This window comes from Vespa crabro, chromosome 10, assembly GCF_910589235.1.
Source record: "Vespa crabro chromosome 10, iyVesCrab1.2, whole genome shotgun sequence".
In the NCBI taxonomy this organism is placed as follows: domain Eukaryota; kingdom Metazoa; phylum Arthropoda; class Insecta; order Hymenoptera; family Vespidae; genus Vespa; species Vespa crabro.
This window is the reverse complement of record NC_060964.1, coordinates 1063062-1069712: the sequence shown is the minus strand read 5'-3', so window position 1 is coordinate 1069712 and position 6651 is coordinate 1063062.

The window sequence follows — 6651 nt, the reverse complement described above, 5'->3', positions numbered from 1 at the left end:
TCGATTTGGAAAAAATAGGAAGCAAAAAAGTTGAATGAAAAAAATATCGTTGAAATTTGCCATCGACACGATATGAAATGAGAAGATTATTATAATACGGAGAGATTTACAAATAATAATTCCACGTGAAAATATGAAAACGATACGTAACAAAATGTAAAATAAATCAATTGTTGTGAGTTTCGATTGATTTTAAGTAAGCGTATTCGCTAGTAGAATATTTTCTAGTAGATGAACAAAAAAATAAAAGCAAAAAACAAAATAAAAAAAGTTCAAATACAAAAAGAATTCTCTGGAACGTGATCCATAAACAATACGAAAACGATATGTATGTAAAAAAAAGAAAATATGAGATGTTCGCATCGCGTTGAAGTTCGAATAATTTGATAAATAATAAAACAAACGGCCGAAGAGTTGATATTTAAACGAAAGATGTAAGTAGATGCTTTTGAAGGATCGCTTGTACGCACTTTCAAGAGGTCGGCCAGCCCTCCTTGACATATGTCGTGGTAAAAAATAGCCTCGGAAAAGGGATACCAGGGGCTACCGCAAGGGCCGGACAAGTAATAAAGTAATTTTATGAAGTGGTCGCCGACGTCCGCTCCCGTCGTCCCGGGGTCGGAACGAGTGAAAAATTGCCTTGGACTTTCTCTCTCTAACTGGCTGGTTGGCTGGCCGACCAACCGACCGACCGACCGACCTCTGAGTTCTGAGAATATCGCGATTAAACTCTGTCCTTCTAAGTGAAAACATACTGTCTTGGTAACCATGGAACAAAAACGTGGATCCAACGGCGAAAGGTGATTCACGATGATATTATACATCGGATAAAAAATATAAAACAAACTTATCGCAATTCGTTTTCTTTCCGTTTTCGAGGAAAAAAAGAAAAAGAAAAAGATGAGAACTTGAAGAATTAAATTGTAAACAAAACCATTTAGATTCTCTTACGAACAACTAACGCTGCCGTTAGTATCGTGCTATTGCTGTTGTTGCAACCAACGTAGCGTAACGTATCATATATTTCTTCTCGCGAGTAATGCGTTTAATCGAACTACTTCCTTCTATCGGACAATAATTAATTATGTAATTTAATAATGCTGATGACATAAATTAATCGATCGGTCCCGATTCTTCTACCACTTTATACATGTATACCGCAATGTCATATAGCATAGACTGATCGATGCTTATTGTTCTCAACAAAGCTACGTTAATATTATAATTACTTAAGAATTAATATATATTTGATATATTACTGTTAATATTTAAAACAGTATATATATATATATATATGCATATTTAACTTAATGTATATTTGATTTGAGTATATAGAAATATTCTAATATTCTAATGCTAACGTTAGCAGCATTCTGCTCGTATATAAATTGAAGAATAAAAAGATTTGATCAATCCGAGCGCAGAACGAATAAATGAATTCGCTTGAAACGAATCTTTTGAAATTCAAGCAGCAATACGTGGAATGATATAAACAGTCTTTAGTCATATATATCACCAAACCACTTTACCACTTTGAAACATGTAGCAGGTACCCGATTCGGATATCCATTTGTCACGAGCACGTAGTTTCGCGAGAATAAATTCGAAGAAAATTCTGTGAAGTACCTGTGTTCGTAATAACACAGAGGAACAACGTAGAAGCAATTTTCTGAGAGAGTAGAAGAATAGAAGTTAAAAGGGGAGAATAGAGAGAGAGAGACAGAGAGAGAGAGAGACAGAGAGAGAGTGAGAGAGAGAGAGAGAGAGTGAGAGAGAGAGAGAGAGAAAGAGAGAGAAAGCGAATGAACGGAGAAAGGAAGGTTTAGTTCGCGAGGTTTTCGCGGGGGTGGTGAAATAATAAATTAGAAAAAGCCACGAGCCAGCCGCTCTTCCCTTCGGTTAACTTTACTGGCTATTAGATTACAGCGAGCATCTGCAGAATCTCGGACCGGGGCCGTTAATTTTCGTTAAAAACCAAACGCCGCGGCGAATGTATTCTAAAGAGGGAGACGGAGAAAGACAGAGAGAAATATCTACACTCCCTCGAAACGTTTTCTCCGACTCCAACCCAACGGCTGCTTTCCTTAAGATAAGTAAGTACAGTTTTACATGGTTACCCGAAACATTAACGCGATCTTCCGGACTTCCATTAAGATTTAAGGTCGGTGCATTTGTTTCGCTTAAGTCGTGCTAACGTTTTCGTGTCCCTTTTCGTCCAAAAAGTTGCAAAATAATTTATTTAAGAAGAAAATGAAAATTCTCAACGAGTTTCTTAGATTCTTTCTTAAATGTTTAAAGCCGATAAAAATATTTTATTTGCGATTAATTATTTGAATTGATCATATAAAAGATAATCCTCTGTAATCGATATAAAAAGATCGAAGATCATTTATGCCGAATGTGAAATAAGTATAGAAATTATACCGAATTAATTCTTTGTTTTATTTCCGTTGACAAGTTAATATTTGATATATATAAACATATTTTTTCATTTTTACAAGATTATACGACAACAAATGTACGTTTGCGTTATTTTTATGTTATTTTGGAAATAATTCATCTTGCTATTCATCTCACAATCAAAATTTTAAAATATACAAATCGTTGGACTTGTGTGAAAGCAACCTTTTTATATTTTAATTCATCCTTCCTCTGTAAGATGGCGCTACTCGTTTAGTCCAACTCGGTTCGTGTCTATGCTTAGCTTTTATCCGAACCAAATTTTACGTTTTATTAATATCCATATTTCGTATCGAAAATAAATTTCTCTCATTTTTTTTTTAAATCATGCTAGAACATTATGTTCTTACTTGTATATAAATGTAAATAAATGTTTGATTCGTTATATATCTATATATTTTCTTTTTTTAACAGACAATATCTCAAATACGAAACGAAAGCTTATCTACCGTGCAGCTTTCATCTGGAGCATTTTAACGGAGTTTTAAATTTATCATCCAATTCTCTGGAGTTTTACGAGCGCTCGTGTTTCTCCTCTTTTTACTAGCCAAGTGTACCACCGCATCCTTTTATCTTCCGACCTTTCCCTATAGTTCTTCTACGTGAAAGTGTTTATTTCTTTTTAACGAGGTCGATTGAATAATCTTTTTGTGAAAAACGATTGCGCAATAGAAAGCATTTTGATTATCAATTAATGATACTGTACTATAAAAAAAAACTACGTTAATTTTATGTTAATAAAGCAATTTTGTGATAAACAAAAATATTGTATTAATATCGCTTATTATATTTGATATAAGGAGCATTTATCATTAATGGACGAAAATCGAACACTCCGATTTACAAATCATACGATTCATTTAATGAAAGTTAACAAAAAATGTAGCAGTCTACAAAACAACAACAGTAGTTAGCAAACCGTGTATGGTACCTGTTACTCTATAAAAAAAAAGTCCAGGCCACATTCTTGACAATAGTAGAGGCACCAATAATGTAGGGTAGATATATGACCCTAAGCGTTTTTTGTGTACATTCCAGTCGAACTGTCGGGAGAGTAGCTAGCGTGGGGTGAGTTGTAGTAAAAAAAATGATGCTCCACTTGACACCCCTGTATTCGCTGGTTCGCTACTCCCCTCGTAACACGAACAACTTTGTTCGTGAACATTCGTAGATTCCCGGCACGTGGCACGCTTCACCACCCCAGAATCCTTTCCTATGGAGCATCACCTATGTGCGCATACGCTTGTGTATTGGCCTCTAAGAATATGTATGTGTGTGCATATGTGTATATATGTATGTGTATGTGTGTGCATGCGCCAGTCCGTTCTCTCATTTTTTTGTTCAGCCTGCCCACCGTTCTCTCTCTCTCTCTCTCTCTTTCTCTTTCTCTCTCTCTCTAGCATTCCCTCTCACTAAGGGATGCTTTTTCTAACAGGTGGTGGCCCGTAACACGCAAGCAATTTTTTTTTCCCATTAGTTCTTCTCGTTCCATACTCATTCTCTTTCTCACTCGTTGCAGGCCGACCCTAACTTTTATTTTTTCCTTTCTTTTTTTTCTTTACTTTCTTTTTTCTCTTTTTTTTTACAGGTGTACCTATTAGCCTCCGTTTTGCCGTCGGTATCCTATTCATACATCTACCAGGAGCAAAGTAGAGTGGCCACTTTGTCGATGCTTTTTCACTTAATTAGCGGTCATAAACCAGCACCGTAAGCGTACGCGGCCGAGAGTGAAAACGAGAGAGAGAGAGAGAGAGAGAGAGAGAGAGAGAGAGAGAGAGAGAGAGAAAGTAAACCATTGTAGGCTTTTCTCTTTCGTAATCTACTCTTACCCTTTTTTTCTTTGATTTTTAGATGAATTACTGAGTGAAGCATGAAATGTGAGTTGCTGGAAAAAGAAAAAAGAAAGAGACAAGAGAATAGCTTTTTCTTAAATATATTCTAGCGTAATCATGTCTCTCTCTCCATCTCTTCCTCTCTTTCTCTCCCTTTTCCTCTTTCTTTCTCTTTCTCTCTCTCTCTTTCTCTCTCTGTCTCTCTCTCTCTCTGTCTCTCTCTCTCTTTCTCTCTCTGTCTCTCTCTCTCTGTGTCTCTCTCTCTCTCTCTCTCTCTCTCTCTCTCTCTCTCTCTCTCTCTCGTATACAGCGTTATGCAAAAGTTCATTATTGTCAAACTACCAAAGTATTAATGCTGAAAGTCTATGCGAATATACGGAAAAAAATTTGTATTCCTTTTTCTTTTACTTTTTTCACTTTTTTTTCTTCCTCTTTCCAGAGACGAGACAAGAATCGTCTTTCGCGGTCTTAGTAACTTTTCCTACAAAATTATCATATTTTTCCTCCAATTACGTTCTCGGAAAAGATAACCGTTGCCGGTCCGCCAGAAGGATCTCATCTCGTTAGAAGAAAGAAGAAGGAGAAGAATATTACAGGCGGATTGCAGGCGCAGTGCAAATGAAATCTTGGTAAAACTTTTTCTACGTTTAGCTCGCATTAAAATCTTCCTCTTTTCTCTCCTTATCTCTTATCTTTTCTTTCTCTCTCTTTCTCTTTCTCTCTCTCTCTCTCTTTTTTCTTTCCCTCTCTCATTTACTAGCTCGATCTCGCCCTATAGCACGATAGAAAGATGAAAGAAAACTTTTCACTTTCCACGGTGGCTTAGCTTCGTAGGTTGGAGGACGCGATGGTGGCCTCTCTCTTCCTCCTTCTCTCTCTTTTTCTCTCTCTTTCTGTCTTTCTCTTTTTTCTTTCTTTCTTTCTCTCCATAGACCTCGAAATCTTTTCGCCTCTGGCAATTCGCTTGGTGAGTAAAATTATCTACCACAGAGAGCACGAGGCCGTGCGCGCGAGAGAGAGAGAAATAGTGAGAGATAGCGAGAGAGAAACAGAGAGAGAGAGAGATAGATACAGAGACAGAGAAAGTGGAAGAAAGAGAAAGAAGAGAAAGAAAGAGAAAAAGATAGAGATGACGTGGTTCTCTCTTTGGAGGTAGAAAGGAAAAGACGGAAAGGAAAGTGGAGATGGAAAACGCGGCCTCCTCCACCTTCTCCTTCTTTTTGGTGGATACTTTTCTTTAACAGCGTCCGTTGGAAAAGCCAAGGGTGGAACGAGCCACGCTCGGTATGGTGGGGTTGAAAGGAAACTACGGAGAGAGAGGGGGTAAGGAGAATACCTACCCTCTTAGCCCCTCATATCGAAGGGGCAGCAGGAGAACGGTGGAAGCTTCGGTGGGGGTAAGTCCGCCGGTTGGCACCCCTTAACTACTCCTCGCAGGGCGAATCAATAAAAATACGAAAGTGTTCTTCTTCAGCACTTTCGGCTCGCCTCTCTGTGCCAAAATTCTTTCATTTCTTCTTACGTCGAGATATGAAAATATGAAAATTATTCGATGATACATTTATTAACGAACTTTCTGACTTATCTAGGAATAATAAGAAAATGTAACAAAAAAAGATCGAAAAAATCGAATTTCGACGTTTCATTGTATAGGTTCGATGAATAGAATTTATTGTTTGTCGATCGATTCTAAACGTTTCTCTCTTTTTCTCTTCCTCTCTCTTTCTCTCTTTGTTTTTTTATTTAAGACCTATTGTTGACTAACACTACATGTGTTTCCTGTCGTGTCGTGTCGTGTCGTAAACAGCACTTAAAGTCAAGCGTTTTTCGTACCACCTCCGTGTCATTTTCAAGTTCGCGCAAAGTACCTTCAAGTGGATAATACTTGGAAGTCAAAGTACTTTGCCGAAAAGGTGGCATCTAATGTTTGTCTCTTTCTCTCTCTCTCTCTCTCTCTCTCTCTCTCACTGTACGTGCGACTCGACACGCGAAGCCCCTTTTACCCATTCCTACGTTATAACTGTTCTATGTACATACGTATAACGAGTACGAATATATTTGCATGAACCACAAACATAAATCGCAAAGTAACGTTGATCGATTATTATTAACAATCGAACATTGTCTAAAATTTAAATTGTACAACTTTACGTATATAAAATTTAACTACGACGAATGTTTAATAAACGAAAAAATGTGTACATGGATAGAACAAATACTACTATATTCCCACCTCTAACATAAATAGTAATGTTCATCGATTATTATTGACAATTAAACATTGTCTAAAATTCAAATTGTATAATTGTATTATATAGTTACATATATAAAATGTAACTACAACGAATAATTATTAAAC